The following is a 26,446-nucleotide window of genomic DNA, read 5'->3' on the forward strand; positions in this document are numbered from 1 at the left end:
TACCAGTTGCCTAAAAAAAGCACGTGTTTTCCGCTCTCCACATTATCAACAATAGTTACGTAGTTAACACTTTTGTTAAACTAATATAAACTTTAACCGCGGTACACGTATGTACAGAAGCCTTTGGTTTCCTAGTACAGGCAATAAACGCTGCGACCAGGCAAACAACACACTATTCCGGGAACTGTTGGGATATAGTACCTACATGTGGGATATATGACATAACCAAAGGAAATTATTTGTTTCTGGCAGTGGCATAGCCCGCGTTCCCGTGGGATAAAAAGTAGCCTATGTGTTATTCCAGATCATAATCTACTCCTGTTCCAAATATCATCCCGATCCCTTCAGCAGTTTTGACGTGGTTGAGTAATAAACACAAACATACATAGCATTTATAATATTAGTAAGATTTTTTAATAGATCTATTGGTGTGATACTGACATTTTCGACAAGTTACATGAATAAGTAATTTAGCATGATCTATTGTTTGGCTCTTTAGTAATTAGAATTTCATCCCGTTCCTGACGACAGATCAATCTGATGTTTAGTACCAACTCTTATTCTAAATGACTTTGATAACCACATACAATAACCGTTTAAGATAAAAAACTATTTGTATGTAATTACTTGTATATTTAGAACAAGGTTAATATAATTTGATCATGTTATTTTAGAGAAACCTAACTTTCTAAAAGGTAAATAAATAAGGTATGCTAATAAAGATTAATTTCGTACAGCACTTGTTTACAAGCGTTTTTGCTACTTTCCTCTCATCGTCTGTTTTCTACATAATGATATTTCTTTATCTAATTTACAAGGCACGTCCTTTCTAATTACGGCGAGTATCTCCTTAATGAATGTTTGTAAATTAACGTAATCTGAAGTTGTTTACGTAGTGGTGAAGCGTGAACTCTCTAGAGAACAGGCTGATAATTTTGTTAGTGACATACAAAAATGTTAGGTAAGGTTTTTGAGATCAAAGTAAGCTTAAATAGCGTGAAAATAAATGGCCTTTTACATTAAAAAAGAAGTAAATTTTGAGATGACTGCCTCGTTGGCGAGTTGGTCGAGTGGTTGCAAGTGTGACTGCCGGGCAAGGGGTTTCGGGTTTGATTCCCGGGTCAGGCGAAGTATTACTAGGCTTTTTTCGGTTTTTCGAAAATTTCTCAGTGGTAGCACGGAGTCTGGAAATGTGCCCGGTATATGGCAAAAGGCTCACCACCACATGGGACTTACAAAAATTGTGAAATGTCGGTGTTCATTGGCATTATGTGCCATAGCGTGCACCTCTGCCTACCCCTTCGGGGATTAAATGTGTGACGTTATAAAAAATAATTTTGAGATGTATTTGCCGTGCCCTTGTACCGTCAAAGAGTCAGACCTTTTGTTTTCGTGTCACAATAAGCTTAACTCCGAGACGGAGTGATTGTAATACAAATATTGTCTCCGAGCTACTACTGAGAAATTGTAATGAAAAATCCAATACTTTTAAAACAAAGACGCTATATTTAGCTGTCAATATTTGCATTGAAATAATATTAAGTAGGTATGTATCATTGTTATCATCTAGTTGTGTGGTGACAGCAGAGTAGAATGCATTTGTTACAACCCCTACTCTTCCCGAGGGTATTGTAAGAACTGACTAAAAGGACACACATTTAACAGTGACCAAGCTGCAAAGTTCATTGAAATGCTCAAACTTTTTGAACTGTAATCTCCAACTCACCGCCAAGCGTGCTGATTATGTAGAAGATGACGATAGTCCAGCATTATTGTTAAGATATAATAAGTACAAAGTGACTGGATACTAAATGTGTCGAAATGTATGTTGCCGTACCCTAACCGGGTTTCATGTTGAGACAAATGTTCCTAATCATGTATCAACTTAATGTACACATGAATGCAATAAATGATTTGAGTTTGAGTTTGAGTTCAGTTGGACATGGACTTGATGGTGAAATATCATCTTATACCAAGTATCATGATGTATCATCACGCAAACACAAGCAACTGCATGATATGCAAACCACACTACGATGGATAAACGAAAAATTCAGGGAACTAATTAAAAAGTAAGTCAGGCGTGCCTCGCTGGCCGTATCTACTGGGAAAAACAAGCAAATTCGATTATTGAGGGCAATTGTAACCAAACGCCCCTTCCTGGTAACAGGTGCGACCAAATACTACGCTTCTCTGGAAATATCGGAAAATTACGTCACTGCATTAAAGTAGTACGTCGGTTTTTACTCTGTTTAAAATAAATTTTGTATGGATTGTGCTGGTAAAGTTTATTTTAGCTATGATAGCTTTTTTTGAAGGTGGGAAATCATCCAATGTCTTCATCCGCCTTGGGCGAGGCGAAAGAGAGTGTCAGACTCTTACTGACTAAAAACCACCCTGTTCCTACTCCTGCTTTTTGAGCCGGAGCCCCGTAAATTCGCTAGGTAGTCCGCAACTCCGGATAGCCTTTAAGTAAGATTAGTTTTAAAAAGCTACGTATTCATACAAAGTAATTTAACTGCTACTATAAATCTTTAAACTTTCGAAAAACCTCAGTAAATTGTATACAATACACATTATCAAAATTAATCTAGAAGTTTTATCGTGCTAGTTCAAAATTTTTAAGGACGTAGGTATCTTTCAAATACTTACATTGGTTGTAAGTATTGAACAGAAACAAGATCTCAAATTCCCTACAATATCCTAGCTCCAGTTTATCAACACAGACGCGTCGGCGGTGGCGGTTTACATAATGACTGAGTCAATCAGTCAATCAATCAATCAGCCAGTCTATCAATCAACATTGATGTCAGTGGTCCCCGAGCACAGGCTCCCGAGACTCAAGCTGACGTGGAAGTCATTGTTGCAAAGTAACATGGCGTGATTGTGACGTGACATTCAATTATGTCATTTTTTGTAATACGGCAGTTCGGAATAAACTTGTAGATGAAGAGGTTGTATTGTGTATGATTAATGTAATGCAAGTAATTAAACATCGTACATAAACAATGGATTTAATTTACAAGAAGAAATAATTTTATTACTTATTTGATGTACATGATACACTTAATTTTGCCAATTATGTTAGGAGTTATACAGCCATAATTTTAGTTTTTTTTTTTTTATTTACTGGGCTTATGATCAAATAGAAGAATGTTTAATTCCTTATACTTTTTTCTCTATCATCTTAATATGTATAACCATACAATTTAAGATTAGCAATCACGAGAAGAAAGCACTAATAGTAAATTTATTATAGAAAAAAATAAACTCTTCAAAAGTCCAAAAATAATCCCTTGACCTTTTAACACTTCAGTACTTTAAAATCATTTCCATCTATCACTGACAAGCCAATGACCTTTCCTATAAATTGAAGGTCAAAATTCAAAAGCAGATGAATTAACAGGCATTTTGACAATTATCACGGACCCATGTCACGTGGCATGTGGTGTGACGTCACAATACACGTCATCACAGACTGGACAATAAGACCAGCTGGAATTGTAAGGCTGTATGTTTGTACTGTAGCTAAATATAGAACCAAGGTCATGTGTAGTCATATGTATATGAGTGGGACGCTGTCTCCTTCTGTAAAACAGTCATGCTAGCTAAAGAGGAGGCGGGGCGCGTATGGGAACGAACCTCCTCAGACGTCGCGAAAGACATACCGGGCATCGGGGTAGCTCACCGCCCGACCAGAAGGCTATCGAGTCTAGTTCTAGTCTTAACTAGCCATCAGACCACCATAAATGGGGCCCAGTAGGGGTGATGCCGCCCGAGTTGCGAACTGCCTAGTGGGTTACCGGGGCTACAGCTCGAAAAGCAGGAGTAGGAACGGGGTGGATTTTAGTCAGTAGAGTCTGGCATTGTCTCTCGCATGGCTCAAGCCAGGAAAGTGATTGAATAATTTTCTTTTAGTCCCTCAAAAAAAGGTCATGTCTTAAATTGTAAGTAGTTCTTTTTACAGTTTCATTCTCGTAGCCGCAGGAATTATATATACTTGAGACTACTAAAACTTTAAACTTAAACCTAATAATTTCAAAATCTAAACTGAATTAGATACTAGGTTAGGTATCTAGACATCAAAATAATTTGACTGAGTGGTATTAACTATCTTTGAAACGTGAATTTGAAGAGTGCTTGGTTTAGTTACATATCAAGTATAGAAAAGTGTATACTAAAGTAGGTTTCGCCAGTTTATGACGATATAAGTATTATATTTTAGAGTAAAACTGAATATATAAAAAGTGTAGGTATTTGATGCAAATAATTCTAGAAACTTCTAGACTTTAATATCCTATCTTTAACATAACAATAACCAAGCTTCTTACACAAAAATCCTCCATCAACATTAAGCTCACAAGGTATTATCACAAGTAATTGTAGATTCGCCGCAGCAGCTAAAGGAATTAGTCCTTAATCGAAGTGTCTAACCAAAACATATTCGTGGCACACACCTAATCTTCCCAAACAATACAGTAACCAAATCGTGTGAACAGCTAAAGTAAGTTGAACTAAGATTGGATTAAGCACACTTTGTAATCCAGTTAGTTTTGACGGCGGATAACTTAATACTGTTAAGTAAAATGTAATGCTGTTACTGTGATGAGGGTTTAATCTTAATATGCGTGGATTATAACAAATATTGTTATTTTCAATGAATGTGCTATTGTATTTTGTATTATGATAGTTATAGCTTTAATTTGGAATGTTAATAAGTACTTTGTACGCTAGATTGTAGGTAGAATACAATGAATTTTAGGCTGTAAGATCTTCCTTTGTATACTATTTCTTGCAAATATATGTATTTGAATTTGAGATGTCTAACTTAAATGTACGATGACGTCACCGCGTGTCGATCGGCGCGTAGTGTACTCATGTGTATGAACTCCTGTCACAGCTTGAAATTAATCGAGCTTCTCAGATAGGTCCGTGAGTAAACCGTATTTTTTTTTTGTTATTATGTTAAGTATGAATTAATGTACTAATTTACTTGTAGGTACCTATTTGGTTGAATTTAATGTTTCATACCTACTTATCTCCTAACAAGAGTTTAAAAACGAAATAGAACGTATATTTAAAATGTATGTGGCATTTAGAGAATCGGACGGCACTCAAGAGACAGAACTTTAGTTTGTCCAGCTCTTAGCTCTCACACGTTCCTTTTAGAACTGAACACAAGTGTATTGAAACTGTAGATGTTCAAGCAGAAAGTGAACTTAGAAACCGTTTTAAAAAATCTTTAAAACCCCGCTTCGTTAGTCGAGACTGCAAAAATTCTTCGCTTGATTTTTATAATCTAACTAGTTTACATTGTGTCAATATGGATTTCGTCAATCAATTCAACTGTCTTTGCAAATTGGTTGCTTAATTTTTTTCTATAGATGCAATGTTCAAGGTCTTACTTACTTCTTAAATACATTTTTATATAGGCAGTTCATTATTTAACATTACTTCATTGAATTAAGTACAGAATTTTGGTACTAATTCTTTGCCGAAGTCTGTGTTTCCTGATGGGTATAACTTCGATATCTTCAAAGCATGAATAGGTTGCTTATGAGCAGACGTGCTCCATCGTAGGCCGCATCGTCACTTACCATCGACCCATCAAATGTAATAAAAAAACTTATCCATTATTTTTATAATACGCAGTACTTTAATAATTGATGGAACAGTGTAATTTATCGTTAAGGCCTGTTTAAACTATGTATATCTTTTTGTATACCTAACTAAAATATCTTTAAAAATAAAATCTCATTACTTACATGTATAGCCAAGCTAAGCCGCAGTGTCTTCCAAAGTAATCTGCAAAAACAAAAAAGTCTGCGTCATCATTTTGACGAAGTAAAACAAAAAGCAGTACCTATCTATATATAATAATATAAAACAGGTCGACTGAACTGAAACAGTATTCTGTTGAACCGTGACAACGCTTTTTATAAATATTCATGAGTTCCCAGTACGAACGCAATCAAAATTGCTAGTTTAATTGTAAAAATACGCCAGACTCACTTTGTTATATAAATTCTAGAAGCTTTGCAGTCTAGTCTTGTTTATCTAGTCATTACCAGCGTAGGTCCCATGGTTACAATGTTGAATTAGGGTATGGGCTAGTTACCTATCACAATGCTTTTACATTTGCGATTTTTGATTGCCTCGTTGGCCGAGTGGTTGCAAGTGCGACTGCCGGGCAAGGGCTCTCAGGATCAATTCTTGGGACGGGCGAAATAATGCTAGGCTTTTTCAGTTTTTGGAAAACTTCTAGGTAGTAGCACGGAGTCTAGAAATGTGGCTGGTATATGGTAATAGGCTCAACACCTATTACATGGGACCTACAACATACATTGTGAAAAGTGGGTGTACATTGTCAACTGGCATTTCGTTCCATAATGTGCACTTCTGCCTACACCTATAAAAGGTGTGACGATAGGAATGAATGTGACTGATGTGATGACTGATGTTTAAAATACTCATTTGAACTGTACGTATTGTCTCTTGATATTGAAAATCCCAGTACAATTCTAAACACCATACCATAACTAAAACTTCAAAACCAAAACCCATTAGATTCGCAAAATCTCCCTATTAATTCCACCATCTCTTAGTACCAATCTACCGTACTCAAACCCCAGAATTCAACCCCGTTTCGCGAACAACGTAGATAATAGTGGATGCTAGCAGCGAAACCAATCTACAACCAATTGGACGTTTTAAATCTTCGGAGCTGACAACCACAGGGAGCCGGTGGACTGGAAAATAGGGTGCCTTCGCTAATTGATATGGAACCATTCCACGTATTCGCAAAACCGATAACGACCCGTATTGAGTATTGACTCGGTCTAGATTCGCAAAAATTGCTGTACACAGATACCTACTGGGTTTGTTTGTTTCTGAGTTTTGTTAAAATACAGGCTGTAGAAAAACGGGAAGGTACAGAAGTTTTGGGAAGTAAAAAATGTTACAGAAAATTTGGTCTTCGGTCTTGTTAAGTTGGCACACTCTTATTGGTGCTATTAAAATATGTAGTGTTTTACATACCGCCGGATTCAAAGTCATTTAATGGTTACTTAACCCAGTCCTTAGCAATTGTTTTGGGAACAAAATCGTTACTAAGGAATAGTTTAAGTAATCATTAAATGTCTCTGAATGTGGCAGTTAATAATGATTATTTAAAGGTAAAATATGTAAAACTTTCGATAGTAATCATTTGTCTACTATAAAATTCAAGTTAATTACAAAAGCATGAATAGTGAAACAATTTTATGTTTCATCAATAACCTTAGCAGTGACATACATACGACCAAGCAAATTACGTAGCGTCTTTCTAGATTATACTGTGACACTAATATCATAAACGTGAAAGTTTATTTGTTTGGATATTTGTCCGTCAGTCATGCTGAAACTACTGAACGGATTTTGATGAAAATTGGTATACAGACAGGGTATACCAAATTTCCCCACCCACGCGTTTAAGCGCTTCGCTTCAAGCTTCCTTATGCGAACTGCTACGAAGTGGAGTCTGTGTTTCCTGATGGGTATAACCTGGGCGTCTTCAAAGCCCGAGTAAATAGGTTACTAGGCGAGATAGCGGCCAAACGTCGGCCCATTTAACATAGAAAAGGTATAAGTTGACTTGGGTGATAGGATACTTTTTATCTCATGGGAACGCGAGCGAAGCCATTGGCAGAAGCTAGTGTAACATAAATAAAACTAAAAGAGTGCAATCATTATAAAAAGGCACTCACGTTTCCTACACATGTATAAGTATGTATGTAGGTAAATACAAAACATACTGTTTGATCTACAAAACGTAAATAAAATAGCTACGGGTATTACCGCCGGAGTTTCTCGGGAACGTGGAAACAAGATAAGTGTACCGACGTCATCGGGACATTTACACATCCGTGCACACTGCACACAGCGGCGCTGGATGTCTGCATTTATTTCATTCTATGTATTTTGTGCGAATTAGGCCAATTGTGAGAGACTTTTTTCAAATGAAGACTATGTATGTCGAATGGAATTAAACTAGAATTCCCTTTTAAAATTTAAATTGTATTAGCCTTTCCTTAACTCCGCCATAGACGGTCCCAAGCCCGGTTGAGAAAGGAGGAGGGTTGGTTGTGAACGGCGTGAGTTCATACCACCCAGGACAATGACAACCGTAAAACACGCCAACGCCGAATAGTAGGCGGCGGTTAATTAACCTACTCAATATCAAAGGCCACGGAAACCTTGGGGACTAAATACCCCCTAAAAAGACCGACGTAGAAGGTAATGGGAACCCACTACGGTTAATCTCCCAAGAGAACTCCATGATAAAAGTCGATGATAGAAATGCTGTTTTGTCGGACGATCCGGCTGACCCCCGGCGCTCACCAATATCCGGGTTGGTGGGTGAGAAATATGCCACCGAAGACTCCTCCATAGTATGTCATCAGGCTAAGGAGGCAGTAAATGCTACTGAAGACAACAAGAGACCAGCGATGCGGTCTAAACATCGGATTGGGACTTGGAATGTGAGAGGACTGCTAAAACCGGGGAAACTCGAAATAGTGGAAAGGGAGATGACAGAACACCAGCTTATTGTACTGGGTCTCTGCGAAACACATATGCAGGGCAAAGGTCACTTCACGACCCAGTGCGGGAATACAATGTTCTTCTCAGGTCATGACACGGAGAGCATCAACGGAGTAGGACTTGTAATACCACGCAAGATATGCAATTTCGTTACTGGCTACAACACCGTCAGCGACAGAATAATGACTATCCGTATAAATTGCACTCCACTTCCTCTAAACATAGTCCAGGTCTATGCACCGACATCCCTGTCATCACAAGAAGACATTGACGTTTTCTATGACGCTCTGCAGACTACGCTAGACGGAATCTCCAAACGCGAAATCACCATCATTCAGGGGGACTGGAATGCGAAGGTAGGCAACACGGAACTTGATGACCACATCCGCCAGACAGTTGGGAAATATGGACTCGGCGCCAGAAATGAAAGGGGCGAAATGTTCCTTGATTTTTGTCTAAATAACAACTTGTCAATAACTAACACCTACTTCAAGCACCACAAACGAAGACTCTACACTTGGAAATCCCCTGGCGACCGATACCGGAACCAAATAGACTACATCACAGTCGCAAACCGATGGAAGTCCTCAATTACGAACGCAAGGACGTTTCCGGGAGCAGACTGCGGTTCTGACCACCAACTGCTGGTTGCAGACCTCCAGGTACGCCTAAAATCGTGTCGCCAAAGAGTGAAAGTGGCAAACCGACTGATACCACAAGAGCACGATTACTTTCAGAAGAAGACGGAACCTCAACTGCAAAAACTACTTGCAGAGATCACTGATCTAGATCCAGGTGAACAATGGCGCCATCTCAAATCTGAGGTCCTCTCCACCCTCGACTCCATGGTTAAAAAACCTGAACAAAAGAAGGACTGGATGTCGGATGAGGTTTGGTCAAACATAAGAACCCGTAAAGAACTAAAAAACGGCATAAGAACGGATAACTTTGAAGAAGAATACACTAGACTCTCTGGAAAAATTCAAAGACAATGCAGAAGAGATAAAAACCAACACCTGGAGAATATCTGCATTGAAATCGAACGTCATGCAGAGAAATACCAAACTGCTGATCTCTTCAAAAAAGTTAAACAAATAACACATAAGTTCAAACCGTCATCATGGGTGATTGACGACAAGAATGGAAAGCCCATACATGAAGTAGCAGAAGTAGCCGAAAGATGGCGAGAATATTGTGAAGAGCTCTACCAGGCACAACCAGCTCAGACAGCCGCGCCCGCTGAAGTCGTATCAGAGAAGGAACCAGACATACTCCGCTCAGAAGTGGAAGATGCAATTCGGAAACTAAAAAACAACAAAGCACCTGGACCTGACCTGATCACGACAGAAGCTTTGAAAGGACTAGGGCCAAACGGAGTATCGTGCTTGCACGAAATGTAATAAGATATGGCATACTGGACAGTGGCCTGAGGACTGGGTCCATTCTTCAATCCTTCCTCTTCACAAAAAAGGCTCGGTGCGCGACTGCAACAACTATAGGACTATAGCTTTAATATCGCACGCGAGCAAGATTCTCCTCCACATCATCAATGCCAGACTGCGATCTTTCCTCGATTGGCAAATACCTCAAGAGCAAGCAGGTTTTGTTAAAGGACGAGGAACTCGAGAGCAAATTTTAAACATCCGGCTCATCATAGAAAAATGCTACGAGTTTAACATCCCGATCTTCATGTGCTTTGTGGACTACAGAAAGGCATTCGACTGTGTCGACTGGGAAGAACTTTGGAAGGTGCTAGCGGAAACCGGCGTACCCATACACCTCGTTTCGCTGATCCGCAACCTGTACGAGACCGGTTATGGCACGGTCACGATAGGGAATACGACGTCGAGCTGCTTCAAATTCCACAAGGGCGTTCGCCAAGGCTGCGTAATCTCTCCAATCCTCTTCAACATCTACGGGGAATACATCATGCGCAAAACCTTAGAGGATTGGGAAGGTGGCGTTAAAATAAACGGTGTTAAAATATCCAACCTACGGTACGCAGATGACACCACCTTGTTCGCGTCGTCTGAAGCAGAAATGGCGGATCTGCTAAGGCGCCTGGAAACCACCAGTTTGGAAATGGGTCTTGACATAAACAAATCCAAGACCAAACTCATGGTGATAGACCGTTTTGCATCCATCCAGCGCACGAACATCCTGCAAGAATACGAGTCCGTGAACCAATTCCAGTACCTGGGCTCCATGGTAACGAATAAGGGAAACAGCGAGCCGGAGATAAGAAGACGCATTGGCATGGCCAAATCAGCAATGACAGAGCTAAACAAAGTCTGGAGAGACAGAAACATAACAAATCGAACCAAAGTACACCTCGTTCGCACTCTTGTCTTTCCCATTGCCCTCTACGGTGTCGAGACGTGGACAATCAAGGCGGCTGACAGAAAGAGAATCGACGCCTTTGAAATGTGGTGTTGGCGCCGCATGCTGAGAATACCATGGACAGCCCACCGTACAAACGTCTCGATACTAAAACAGCTGAAGCTGGAGAAGACACAGCGTCTGTCTGCGACCTGCCTGCGACGCATAATGCAATACTTTGGCCACGTTGCACGCAGGGATGGTAACAACCTAGAGCGTCTGATAGTAACGGGGAAGGTGGAGGGAAAAAGGCCTAGAGGAAGAAGCCCCAATCGGTGGTCAGACCAAATCTCCAAACAGCTTGAGATGCCTATCAGCGCTGCTCTTCACCAAGCAACGGAACGCAACCGATGGAGGCAGCTGGTCGAAGAAATCAAACGGAGTCACGATCCTCAGCAGTGAGGGAATCGACTACAGAGAGAGCCTTTCCTATGCATAGAAAAAAAGGATTATTTTACAACAACGATGAAATATTCTTCGATACATCGTGGTTGATCAATTGGTTACAAGAACGACTGTCAAGCAAGGAATTTCGGATTTGATTCCTGGTCAAAGTCAAGTCAAATATTCTAATTAAACCAATAATAGGTACTTGTGTAATGTCAACAAATAAAGAAATAAATAGTAATCTGTCGTCTGTCCGTCAGTAAATCTAGGTTCTCGTTCCAGGGTGTAGCTTAACCTGAGTCAGAAGGAAAGTTCATAGTAGAATAGAAAACATCTGGAAATGTCTCCTTTGTTAGGCAAAACCTGTCTTATATGCTTGTTTGAAGCATATTTTGTGTTACAATTTAAAAAAAGTCACACACACCCCTCCAAGTATGTTGCAATATGAAACTGCATCCTTTGGGCAGCGAGCTTAAAGCAAGCAAGGTTTCCTTCTAGAAATCTTGTATCGGAAGCTATTTGCGAATACTCTTCATGAATATGCAATTGCCTAGATCCACTTACTAGTAAATAGTCTAAGGAAAATACCTGTGTGCATTGAAACTGGAAATGAACTTAATATACATTGGACTACTAGATTTTCCTTGCTTACGTTTTTCACTAAATAGTTGAACTTTTCTTATCGAAATTGAATGGCTATAAAGGCTTTTGTTTAAAATTTTTGTTCGTTTAAATATCGTTTTACATATTTACAAATTGATCTAAAATGCAATTTACATTTTAAATCAGAAATAATCACAATCCAATTATTTTCGCATAATAAATCGATAAAAAGTCAATATAAGTAATATTCTTGACTTCAACTTTTGATACAAATTTTGTTGAAAATTTTGTAACAAAATGTGTATCAAAAGTTGTAATAAAAGTAATAATCACGTAGTAAAACAAGTTAAAAGGAGATGAAACCGGTTGAAACCAGTATCAACGTGTGCACGGAGAAACAAAGGTGGCACGACCCCTCCATAAATATTGGTTTGCAAGCAATCTGTTACTAGCAACTTAACAAATGGCTTCGTACGCAATAAAAACGGCATTACTTTGATATACCGTACCGTTTTAACTATCGAACACTGAATTAAATTCTATCTCAAGCATGTATTCCTTATATTTATTAAGGACTTCATTTTAATTCATTCTGGTCCTTAGATACATAGGCAAAAACTTCGCGGCTCGAAGGACCAATATTTTTTGGAATATTTTACATTAATTTACTTTAACTTTAAAACAAAAATTAAGTCGAATTTTATTCAAAAAATATTTCTAAATAGAGTAAAATTTTCCTATCATCACTTAAAATCAAAGATCAAACGAGTACAAACATCAAGATTTGGAGAATGTTTAAACAGAATTCGTCTAACGAATTCCGTGGAAGTCGGACCTATCCATAAATATTGGTTTGCCAGTAATTTGTTAGAAGGTAACCAAACAAAATGGCCGAATGGGCAATAAAGACCGTATTAGTTTGATGTAGTGCTCCCAGTTTATATGTATTGGGGAAAGTGGATCAAATATGTACAGAATTACCTGAGGTTAGTTTAACCATCTTAGTTCGTGCTTATTTATAGTTTAGCCACTTTACCTTCGACCCTTTCATGTTCTTAAACTATTTATTGAAATACATTACAGTAACTTTACTTTCATTATTTACTGATGTCTTTTAAAATGTGATTAGATAACTATTCTTTGTAAGTTTTTTTTAAATTCAGTTCGTATCTTTGGCTACATTTGTACATGTTTTTCTAGATAATAATTCCACATTTCACTCTGGAACACATCAACAAACAAGTCCAAATCGTACTCCGTACAAATAACTCGGAAAATGTCACATTGGTACTTGCCTATGGTAAGTTTCGAAACCGCATCCTCATACATATGTACGTCTTAAACCTATGGGCTACCAGAGCATTTACTATAACACATACCCTGTAACACTTAAATAGTTTTCAGTTTTCATCTTCCAACTCCAAATGCAATATCATATTACCGTAACAATGACATTTCTAGACATGACATTACCCACGACGCCGCTCACAAAATAGATAGCCCACCATATTTATATGAAACGTGACGTCATATTACATGACATATTTAACGTGACACGGGTCCCTGATAATTGTTGTCATAAAGCCGCTTAATACCGTCGCCATTTTGAATTCTGACAAATGGTAATCGCTATTTAAGTGGTATCGTCCTGTGATTAAGCTAACCGAAAATGAAAAGGTTTTAATGTTTAACGTAGTTTGAAATTAGTTGGAGTGACGGTGAGTTACCTTTATGACTTATGGAACTAATGTTACATCATACGTATGAGTGTCGACGCGCAGCTGCGGACTGCCTAGCGGGTTACCGGGGCTCCGGTTCAAAAAGCAGAAGTAAGAACGGGGTGATTTTTAGTCAGTAAGAGTCCCTCTCCCCGCCCAAGACAGGAGAAAACATTGAATGATTTTCCCTCAAAAAAAAAAACCTATGAGTGAGTATTTCTTATTTCTTTTTTTAAGGTACAAGTAAGCAGAAGTGATTCATAATTCGGTGATAGTACCAAATCTAGAATTCGACTTCGTGTTAAAATATATTAAATTAAAAAAGCTCAATAATATTGTCAGTGAAAATTAGATATCAAACCCTCATTTCAGCCCCAGAAGTGTGATTACACTTCTAACTCTTCAACCAACAACAGAATATAAAATCAATAAAACCTATAAAAGTCGCTCCATTACATTTCATCCTTCTACAAACAATTCTACTATGTACAAAAACAAAATACTTTCAAAACGAAGGAAATAACACACAAACAGATTGTAACATGGTTACACAAAAGTTCAATACATCAATAATTTTTCATCTCCACACTCAAAAGGCAGCGGTTGAAAATCATTTCCGTTTGATATCCGTCGTGGTCTTTGTCGGCGCACGTTAATTCTGTGCCCAACAGTGTCTGGTACATGGTCCTACAGGCTGTGGGAGATGAGATAGTAATTCGATTTGATATAAAAATGTATTTGGGGAATGCTATTTTTACTCTACTGTTGTGGTTGGGTGTTTATTTGGGAATAGTCTTGTTTTTTTTTTTATATTTTAGGAATCACCATTTATTTTCATTTCATCGTTTTTATTTAGAAGTGGCTTTTTATGTTATGAGCCGGTAAACGAGCAGACGTATCGGCTGATGGTAAGCAATCGAAGTCGCCCATCGACACACGAAACAACAGTGGTGTTACAAGTCCATTGCCGGCCTTTTGGGGATTAGGAATTTAAGGGTTTTGGGAAATCGAGAATTGGGAAGACTGGGAAGGGAGGTAATAGGGCCTTCGGTAACCTCACACAAACAACTTTCTAAAACATAAAAATAAAACTGCCTTAGTTAAAAATATTGGATCAAATCGTTACAATTTAATGGATCAAAAGGTCAAGGTTACTTCAACTGGCCTGAAGGTTAAAGATATAACTACCACTTAGAATATCAAGTTATTAGAAAAAATCCTTCCTATCACCATTTCCCTAGGGTAAGATTAAAGCTAAGTGATTGGATAAGTACGAGTACTAAGTAAATTGGGTGGACGGTACTTACTCATAAAACCTGAGGGAGTCTTCAGTTATTTTTTATTTCTTGTATTTTTATATTACTTAGGTAATATATTTGTTACTGAATAAAATTAGCTGAGGAATAAACAGTTGTTAAAGTTATTAGGTTGATTATTTTACCGTATAAGATTAACCCAAAATTTTAGACACGAATAAAATTTGTTTCCTAACTTAAAGTACATTTCTAACATTAAGTAATATATGAATACATAGCTCAACTGATCTCTAGCTGCAGATTACCCTGGAGCTGGAGACTACCTACTGGGTTTATCGGGGATCCGGCTCGAAAAGCAGGAGTAGCAATGGAGTAGTTTTAAGTCAGTGAGACTCTGACATTTGCTTTCACCTCGCCCAAGGTGGGAGAAATCGTTGGATGATTTATCACTCTCAAAAAAAAACTTAACTGATATCTACCAATGTTGTAACTGTATTATTATAAAATAATATTTTTTATCAGAAAGAAATGAAATCGAGTCCGATCAATTAATATGTTCATCGAATAAACGCTTGTTCTTTTTTCAATTGATGTATCAACTCTCAACCAAAGCTATTCCAAACCACACCTCACAATTATTAGTAACAAAAAGTAACAAGCCAATTCAAAACTCCAAACAACAACTACGAAACAACGGAAAGCTATTAATCCAAGAAAAAAGAAAAAAGATCGTGTTGTTCAAAAATTAGTTCACGACCGACTTCTAAAAGCAAAGAAAACCACTAATAGCTTGGGAGCACGCTACCAAAAATATAGGCTTTTTGTACCAAGACAATATTCCAAGCGCTTCCCAATGAATTTATTTCCCTAGTAGAGATACCGACGGTTCGTATCGACTAATAACGATCGATATAATACCACCATTAGCAACCTACCATTAGTCCAAAAATAAATGTCCATACCGAAGCTAGGCTATTAGAACGAAGCGAGAAATGAACGGAGCTGTGTTTACGGTACCATTAGCTTGTTTGTGTAACAGTTTATAAGGAACTTTCTTATTGGTTTACTTTGCAAGAATAATATTTAGTTCAGGTATGAGTCTGTTAAACTATTGTTGGTATTTCTGTTTTCTACGTTCGATACATTGAGTAATAAGTTATGGTTCGATGGCTTTCCGAAATTGAGAGAACATTTTGCTTACTTTGTTGGTTACAAGAGAATGAGATTTATCAAAATTCGACATAACAAGAGAATAGGAATACTTCACTTCGTGTTAATTTATAGTTTGATATGTTTATTTACACTTTCGGGGCTTGAAATGATGTACAGATACACTTCCAATAATGATTTTTGCATCCCAAGAATACATGACCGTATGGTGATATAGTAGTAATTAAGCAAAAAACGGTTCTAGTTTACCTAACGAGCTGAGTAAGCCGTAACCTTCAGTATGACTTACTTATTCATTGACAGCCCGACGTCTAACGTCATACGCCTTCCGCCTATACATGTCTGTGTGCTTGCAATATGCATGGACTGCACTAAAATAACATAACTGCTTAGTAACTAACAATGAGAAATGTTGTCCTATTAAGAAATTAACATTTTAGCTTAAAGGATTGTGTGGGATCAGTAGAGTTTTATATCTTTACCCGCCACTAAAGTACGAGCAGCAGCATACAAACATTTTTGATGACTGCGATGACCAATCTGCCAGCCAAAAGTTGGCGATTTTTTTCTAAAATAAGCCGGTAAACTATGGACCCAAAACAACAGAGGCATTGCAAGTGCATTGCCGGCCTTTTGAGGGGTTAGCAATTTGTTGTTGGGGATTTAGAAATAGGAGAGATTGGGGTCGAAACACAACACAAGCGTTGCGTCACGTCAGTTTTCTGTGAGGCCGTGGTGCCACTAAGGTCGAGCCGGCCCATTCATACAACATGGCTCTCCCACACTTAACTATGCAACTTGATTATAGCAAACTATGATATTACAGTGGTTTATGTTTGGCAGTGAATGCGTTCCAGTTGATGATAATCACGTTGATGAATGTGAAGCAATCATTCTAAAAATAACGAACAAATAAAAGAGTCGATTATTTTTTTATAGCTCTGTAGAAAAATATAAAATATTTTTCCATGAATCCTGTAACAGGCTTCCACAATAACGGAGGCAATTAAAATAAAAATCTCCGTTCCATGAAAACATCAAAGCATTGCATATTAATGGAACTATATCGATGGAAACTGATATTTATAGAAATGCGTAGGCTTCTTTCATATTTATAACAGGTTCATTTTAAAGAATAACGTAAATAGAATGTGCATCTAGCTGGAAGCTGCAAAGGAAATTTAATCCTCTCGCTACGGAAATAGGTTTTAAAATATTCTGGCGAAGCATCGTTCGTTATCTTAGTGAGGAAAACGTTTTCGATATAAATAAATAAGATGTATAAATAATGTATGGCTGTAAGTAAGTTTTGCTGTTTACCTTTACAAAGTAAAGTAGCTATCAATGTCAACTAAATTGTAGTACATTTTCGTTATATTTATGTACAAATAGATGTAAAAGTATTTTATCAATACGTTCATTATTATACTACTAGCTACTTCCACACGGTTTTACACACTTGGCTTGGCTGTTCACCAGAGGAGTCACAAGTGCGTTGCCGGCTTTGGGGTTAGGAATCTAGGGGTTGTTGGAGAATCGGGCATGGGAAGATTGGGAAGGGGGTAATGTGGCCTCCGGTAACCTCACTCACACAATGAAACATAAAAGTCTACAATTAATTTATTTTGAAATATCACGATCTTTTATTCACTTAAGAACTTAATCATGAAATAATTCGTAGTACCAAAACTAAAACCACGTGCAAAAGCGAAGTGAATACAAAATACCAGTCGTGACGTCATTATCCCCGTAAATAGATACTATCGTGTTACTCGTAATGATTTCGAAAATGTCAAAAGGAAACTTGGAGTTCGAGAAGTCGGCCCAAGTACTCGCAGCTACGTAACTTCACACAATAACGTTATTACGTTGGAAGTAATTTCTGATTGTTGTAGACAGGAACAAGTTTTGTTATATAAACAATATGTTTTACTTAGTTATTTACTTAATACTGCCTCGTTGGTCGATTTCCTGGTCGAGGTAAGTATTTCTGAGCTTTGTTTTAGATAATTTCTCAGTATTAGCACGGAGTTTTGAATTAAGCCCAGTATATTATTATGAAATAGGACTTATAACACAAATGGTGAAAAGTGGGTGTATATTGTACAGTGAGATTACATGCCATAATATGCATCTTTGTCTACCCCTTCGGAGGTAAAAATAATAAGTGTGTAGTTTGAAAGTAAAAAAGTGGTGTGTGAGTAAATCTACCTTATATTCTGGTATGAGATTAGCTATTCTAGAAGTCTGAAAAATAACCATCGGATGTTTAAACAATAGGTAACATTTGTATCACAACTATCGCACTTGTGACTTCCCTGATATTGCGGGTGTACATGGGGCGCTGATCGTTTACTGATCAGGTGACCTACTCGACTACTCGTTTACCCACTATCCCATAAAAAAACTTAACCTTACTTGAATATATTTATTTATTTATTTATTTATTTATTTATTACAATATGGAAGACTTACAGCTATATAAAAACTTAACAAAGGAGATATTTTATAGACAACAGAAAGCCAATTACAAGTCCTCACTTATAGATATAGAGTAGAAATTAGTAAAATGTGAACACACGCAGTTTTTTTTTTTATATGATATCTTTGAGCTTTTAACAAAGACAGTTTTCCACACAAAGCTATAAAAAGAACAACAAATATTTACTAAGTCTACAGCAAACTAGAAAAAAAAAATATAATTATGAAAAAAGGGTTGAAGCACAGTTCGCAGGCTATTCGAAAAATTTGAGGCTCAAACACCTTCTGGCTGATGTCACACTCGTTGAGAAAGGATCCAAATCATGCTGCTTACATATCATATTGAACTGCTTACTCGCTCGCACAATATAACTATTTTGCCTATAGTTCGTATAGGTATGAGGTACACGTAAGGGCGGGTTGAAACGAAGTAATTTATCTGGTACATTAAAATAAAATTTTGATAATAATTCGGGGCTGTCGATGTTATCACTCAGTATTTTTAACAGAAACAGGCAATCAGCAATTTTACGCCGGTATTCGAGTGGCAAAAGATGGTATTTTTTACAGAGTCCCAAATAATCGTTTGAATGGTATGGAACCTTTTGATGAAAACAGAGAAATTTGATAAATCGTTTTTGTATGTTTTCAATGCGGTCGATGTACTTGCTGTAACGCGGGTTCCATATCTGAGATGCATACTCCAGTTGGCTTCTCACAAAGGTGCAGTACAAAATTTTAAGTGTCTTGACGTTTTTAAAGCACTTTGAAAGACGCATTATAAATCCGAGCAGTTTATAGGCTTTTTTCACAATGCTATCAATATGCGCTTCAAAGATAAGCTTATTGTCGTGATGAACGCCCAAGTCACGAATAATGTCACACCTTGGCAAGGTCTGGCCTGACAAAGTGTAAGTTGTCGCTAGTACTGCCCTTTTCCTAGTGTAGGTAATTATTGAGCACTTTGATGGATTCAAGTCAAGTTTATTGACCTGACAGTACTCCTCAAGACTGAACAGGTCAGCCTGAAGTGCCACCCCATCCTCAAGTGACGAAATCTTAGCAAAGATTTTCATGTCGTCGGCAAAACATAATAATTTAGACGATTTCAGGCACAGGTCGATGTCGTTTACATAGATCACAAATAATAAAGGACCGAGCAACGAGCCTTGAGGCACTCCACTGGGAACAGATACCCAGCTGGACATATAATTATTAAGCACTACTGCTTGCGACCTATTTTCTATATAAGATGAAAACCACCTCAGGAGGTCTCCACGAATTCCCATATTGTTTAGCTTGTTGATCAGGATTCCATGGTCGATTCGATCAAAGGCTTTGCTATAGTCGGTATAAACGACATCGACCTGCTCACCTTCATCCATAGCATTAGTAATAAAGTCATTAAATAAAATGAGGTTTGAAGTGGTAGATCGTCCCCTCAAAAAACCGTGTTGGAATGTGCTGAATGCGTTAGAAAGGGCGGGATATAACTGGTTATAAATAATTCGCTCAAATGTTTTAGCAATAATACACAGTTTGGAAATAGGTCTATAGTTAGTAACTTGAGTTTTAGACCCTTTTTTATGAACGGGTGTAATAAATGCGGATTTCCACACTCGGGGGACAACGCCTTGGGACAAAGATTTCGAGAATAGAATTGAAATAGGTAAGGCAATAGAAGAAGCACATTTAATAAGAAATTTGGATGATATATTATCGGGGCCTGCACCCTTTGACGGGTCCAACTTGCGAAGTAAAGCGGTAACAGTGTCAATATTTATTTCTATATTATAGATATCGGAAGTAGATATGACAGTGTCAGATGAGGAAGCAGAGGCTGAATTGGAGTAATTAGTCAAACTAGAGTCAAGAAAAGTTGATAGAAAATAAGTCGAAAAGGCCTCACAGATACGATCACCATTAAGCAATAGTTCATTGTTGTAGTTCAGTGTATTAGGAATAGCATTGGTTTTGTATCGATTTTGAACAAAGGTCCAAAAATGTTTAGGGCTACTTTTTATTGATTTTTCCGTATCATTGAGGTAAGCGTTATAACATGAGGTTTCCATAGACTTAACTCTATCACGCAAGTATTTAAAAGTGAGTTCGTCAGATCGATTACCATAGGTTTTGAATTTCTTTAGATATTTATATTTTTCTTTAATGGTTCTAATTAGCGATGTACTGTACCAAATTGGGTATGAATTATTGCGTACAAGCTTTTGTGGAATATACCTATTCTGAAATTCTTTAATAGTTTCTATAAAATATGCAACTGAATTATCCAAAGAACGAGATGAGAACTGGCACTCCCAATTAATTGCATCAATCTCCTTGTTTATTGCATTAAAATCACCTTTGCTATAAATATACCGTAATCTAGGTGCATGATCGAGTGGAGGTAATTCAAAGATATCAATATTAGTTAACAAAGCGGGATGATAGGGATCAATAGTCACTAAAGGGTCAACGCACTCACTAACACACAATAATTTATTTGAGAGGACTAGATCCAACAGTCTTCCATACCCATTAACTACGCCGTTATATTGACCAAGATCTAGCGTAGATAACTCGTCAGTTAGCATACATTCGTCACTTGAGGCAGGGTTCACTGGGACTAGCGTGTTATTATTAGATACAGCCCACGAGATTCCACTCATATTAAAATCACCCAAAATCAAAAACACGTCGGAAGTATTATTCAAAATCGTATGATTCAATTTCGTTAGAAAATTACTGAGTTGATTTGAAAACGAGAAGCCCTTATTTTGTTTACATAAGTACACAGCGCAAATATATAAGTTAACATAATCTCGTGAGTTCAGTCTTTTAAGTCGTAAGGTAATCCAAAGATCCTCCGCTGAAGAGTGAAGTAACGGTTGCGGGGTAACAGATAACTCCCTACGCGTCGCAACAAGAACACCACCACCACGGGTTTGTCCCGTTACGGAATAGTCACGGTCACGGCGCCACACTATATATCGGTCATCAAACAACTCTGAGTTTAACATACCATCAATTAGCCACGTCTCAGTCAAAACAATAACATCGTAAGAATTTAATGAGACCTGACGATAAAACGAGTCCGTTTTTGTTCGCAATCCGCGTACGTTTTGGTAATAAATAGTTAGACGCTGTCCACTATTAACCGCCATTACTATATATATATTTTCCTGTAACTGTAATATTTGAGAATTTACTGACAGAAACAGACAATACCAAATTTTATATAACCAAGAACACAATACCCGTCACTTGAAACCCACAAAAACAAAACACAAAATCGACCGTAAACTTTTTACACAGAAAGTTCAATATCGTAAACACATCACGTATAAACTCCAATTCCACCTCCGACCTTTAACTTGAATTGTCATATGGCAATTGACACACTGACTCACATAACAGCCATTTTCTCGAACCCTTTTTCGTATTACAAAACTAAAACATATCGAATAGAAAAACTTCACCAAACTATATATGTACAATCAGCTCAATTATTTGGTGAGCAGGTAAGAAAATAAAGATCGATTCAATAAACAAATAGTCACAATTCTGATCTTCATCATCGACAGACTGTTGGAGTCCACTGCTGTATTATAAACCTTCTCTACAAAAATTGGTTTTGACATAATTTTAACTCCATTTATCAAACGATCATATTTATCAAGGAAATCAAAAGTCAGCCCAGTAGTCAATTAATACACTAATTCAATAAATAATTACATAATATATTTTTGTTCTTAATTCTAAATGATTACCATGACATGTCATGTGCCTGAACTAGGTTCGAATCCTGTACCTCTTACTGATACATCACTATTTAGTAAGTTGGATATGCCTCAACACTAACACATAATAATTGTCATCAACACGGGCGGTCTCACCATACTAAATAATTTAATAAATGTAAACCAGTAAAATAAATATCAGTGTCAAGAAATATTACTGTCTCTATAATGAATCAATCTTTATTTTCTTGCCCGTATACTAAATAACATAGCCGACTGTACCTGAGGTTATAAAACTGTTCATGGACAGGAAAAGGTGGCTATTGACGTACCCCTGATATTTGTAACTTTTATATTCGACAAAGTTTTTGGCGTTTTTTGACCGTTTCGTTTGGGTGAGAGGTATCGAGGGATTTTCTGAGCAGAATTTATTCTTTTATAGGTTATCGGTTGTTATTGGTGTTATGCTTGATCGTTTCGTGGTGATATTTTGTAGTATACTATTTGAATGTTTTTAGTCAGATGACGTAAATGAAAACAATGATTTATTAAAAGAAATCATTGAACATGATATAACATCACCCATGGTATTGACATCGATTATAAACGTTTACAGTATACGCTCTTACGTGCGTGTGCCATGCTTCGGCATTAACGAGCCGGCTCAACTGGAGTTATACCACGGCCTCACAACTGGTGTAAAACAATTAACGCTTACATTATCTTCTGTTATCATCATGTTATCTGGGTTTACCAACAGGTGATCCGTCTGCTTATAAGAAACAAAAAAAATCATTTATACCATGGATACACTAGGCGACCATTGTCCCATGACATAATATGTGTCAGCAACAACGCGTGACTGTCATGTCGACCAAAGTAGCAATGACGAACTATTTCACCTATCGTCTCTGGCGACACGTGTCTTAGGATATTTGTCCCCCAGTGTATCCTTGGCTTTAATCAATCGAGGAATCGTAACTTTGACCTAACGTTCAGTGACTAGACCACTGACAATGTTGGATATTGAATTTAAAGTAACATCGTTGGTTGTGAGGTGACGTCGCTAGCCCATTGTGGCTGGTAGATGTAATTTAGATAATGGCTGGAGACGACGTCGACGTCACGTGCGCTAGCTCCTAGCCTAATAGTCATTACAAATTCATTCGAGAATTGTTACCATAATGTCTTCGGAATGGGTTGATTGAAAAGGTTTTGGTTAATTTCGCATTGCTTTTTATGAAATGTTAAACGAAATATGATTTTGACTTATAGTTTTTACCCTAATATGGAGATATTATAGAAACCTATCTGACTCTGAATAACTAAAGACTACCTGTAAAAGGTCCAATTACCCCCCTCCCAATTCTTCCAATCCCTGATTCCCCAACAACCCTTTAATTCCTAACCCCCAAAAGGCCGGCAACGGACTTGTAACTCCTCTGGTGTTTCATCATGGGCGGCGGCGATTACTTACCGTCATGTGATCCATCGGCTTATTTAAATTAAGTAAATTTATAAATAATTCTTTCATGTTTTTTTGTAGTAGTATGGCGATAGAAGTCTTTGGATGATTTTCCACCCTCAAAAAAAATACATTTTTTTTTTTTATTACTCCTATTCCATGTTCCGTGAAATGAAAATTTAATCTAAATCAGTTAGAAAAGGTTGAATTAGAAATAACAAACCTTTTTGACTTAATGATTGTAAACATACCACGGATCATCGGATTTCTAATTCGTTTGCCGAACCCCGATTATACTAAATTCCATCAGTCTTTCATTTAATTAATTTGAATTTTAAGGATAAGGAAAATCCGTTTTACTCGTCCTTTTAATATTGTTTTATAAAACTAAGTGGAATTTAGATATTCATTAAATATTTCAAAATAAAAAAGATCTTTAATGGAAATATTTTACTTAATGGTTTTTTAAGTAGAAAATCATTTGCATGAGATTAATCAGCTACTACGATCTTGCTACGGCGTAGCATTAACGCTACGCCGTAGCCGTAGCTTTATTTTGGGTTCATGACTTCTTGATAGTTCGAAAAGGTTTTCAACATTACTATTTGTGAAAATTGATTTTTATTTTAAAATAATTTAAAATTTTATCCGTAAAAATATACTTAATGCATCATAATAATTTTATTAGCTTTACGTCAACACTTTGCATATTTTGTAATATTCTGGTACATAAACAGATTAAAATAGTGACGTGTAAAAATATCGTGTGTTTATCCTGGGAAGTTAAACTGGTTAGAGCCTGATCGACAGGCTAATAATATGATTTATCAACATGGCACCCATATACCAGCTATCTTTAGCTCACGTCACATCAATAACGTGTGGCAGTCCACTGCTGAACTATGAATCTTCTCTACATAATATTAGAGGAGTTTGCTACAATCTCCACACTTGGTAAGCGAAGTTGGAGATCGTAGGTACGGAACATTTTTTCGTTATCGTTATTAATTATTCGTTATGTATTAGAATTTCTATTTAATTTTTCATCTAGATTATATTTATTAGATATAATTTAACTCGACAATATTTCACAAAAAAAAAATATACTTGTCACTAAATGAAATCATAAAACTACTGAAGACTTTTAATGAAGCGAAAGAGGTGTGTAAGAATCATAGCAATTGGCGTTCCATTGTCTCTGCCTACCCCCATGGGAGACAGACGTGAGGTTAAGTATGTAAATGAAATCAGAAACACTTTACACAACATTTTAGATTTTCAAAAACTAATTTCATGCAAGTTCCTACGTCAGGGGTTGTGTGGGGATTTTATTTTCGAAAATCTAATTTAGTTTCCGTTGCCGTCACGAAGATAGAATTAAAAAAGAAAATTTGATTCACAAAGTGCGCCATAAAGCCAATTTGCAATATAGTTGGAAATAGGCGCTCTAAAACTCTACGGATGCCACAGAATTTACAACTCTATCACAGGGAGATAGGGTTGGATATTGTATTGAGGATGAAATTATTTTGTAATATCATTTTATTGCAGTATCTAAAATTTGTAATTTAATTGTGATGTGGAGTTTGAAACATAGTGCTTTAAGGTAAAAGCCAGACAACAAAAGATTTTTCTAGACATTTTCTATTCTTATTAGTAAAAAGTTTTGATAAGTTAAGAACACCACTTTGGGAGCACCTGCGACCGAACTATATTCAACGTGAGACTAATATTGTGAATTTACAATATGAATATATAATTGACTATAAATAAACTTACATCTTAGTAGCACTTAAGCATTTACTAGATAATGCTTCTTATGTATATTAGATACCTTGGTACATATATTTATGTATGTATAAACTAGCAAACCCGGCGAACTCCGTTTCGCCACTAAATTTTCCGTTTCTCTTGAAAATTTTCCTTTTTTTTTTTTTTGCTATAAACCTCACGGCGCCCGTGTCCTTTCCAACGAATGTAGAACCGTGGAAATCGGTTCGTGGGTTCTGGAGTTATAGCGTCAGGAAGGAAAACCCGACTTATTTTTATATTATAGATAAATAAATGTACCAAGGTATCTAATATACATTAGAAGCATTACATACTAAATGCTTAAGTGCTACTAAGATGTAAGTTTATTTATAGTCAATTTACAGATACAATTATTTATGTAGTGATTAAATAGCGAATAAACATATCAATTAATTGCATGGTTGGCGCGATGGCTGGGCGTTGCACAATGTGTAGCGGGTTCGAGCAAATTATTATGTGATCCCAAAATCGTTGTTTCTGATCTGAGTGTGATATGTACGTGAACTTCATCTTCACTTCAACATACGCGACGCGGCTAGTAGAGCTACGTTACGTACTTACTTACCGTTGTATTTAGTTAACTTAGAATGTCTCACGATAGTTATTATAAAAAAAAATACATTGTAATATAAATTAAACCATCAAACTAAATAAAAGAAATTGTTTAATAAACAAACGACTACGTAACAAACCAATACTATTAAACCCGCCCACAACAACAATATAATAATAATAATCGTCATAAAGTGAACGCCAACGTTTTTTGTAAACACTACTGACGATTTATTTGACAAACACAAACGTTGTTAAATGTCAAAAACATTTAGTTAATGTAATAGTTTGATGACAAACAATGTA

The 26,446-nt window shown here is 36.9% G+C and overlaps 1 protein-coding gene across 1 annotated transcript in view; it reads right to left on the reverse strand.

Annotated features, from left to right (window-relative positions):
- The window catches only part of LOC118276134 (polycystic kidney disease protein 1-like 3), a 109,566-nt gene that overhangs the window by 39,080 nt on the left and 44,040 nt on the right, over positions 1–26,446 (reverse strand). Inside the window, exon 3 of the mRNA XM_035594322.2 lies at positions 5,766–5,805. The gene's annotated coding sequence lies outside the window, so the exon portion shown is untranslated. The remainder of the gene's footprint in view (positions 1–5,765; positions 5,806–26,446) is intronic.

This window comes from Spodoptera frugiperda, chromosome 31, assembly GCF_023101765.2.
Source record: "Spodoptera frugiperda isolate SF20-4 chromosome 31, AGI-APGP_CSIRO_Sfru_2.0, whole genome shotgun sequence".
Taxonomy (NCBI): Eukaryota; Metazoa; Arthropoda; class Insecta; order Lepidoptera; family Noctuidae; genus Spodoptera; species Spodoptera frugiperda.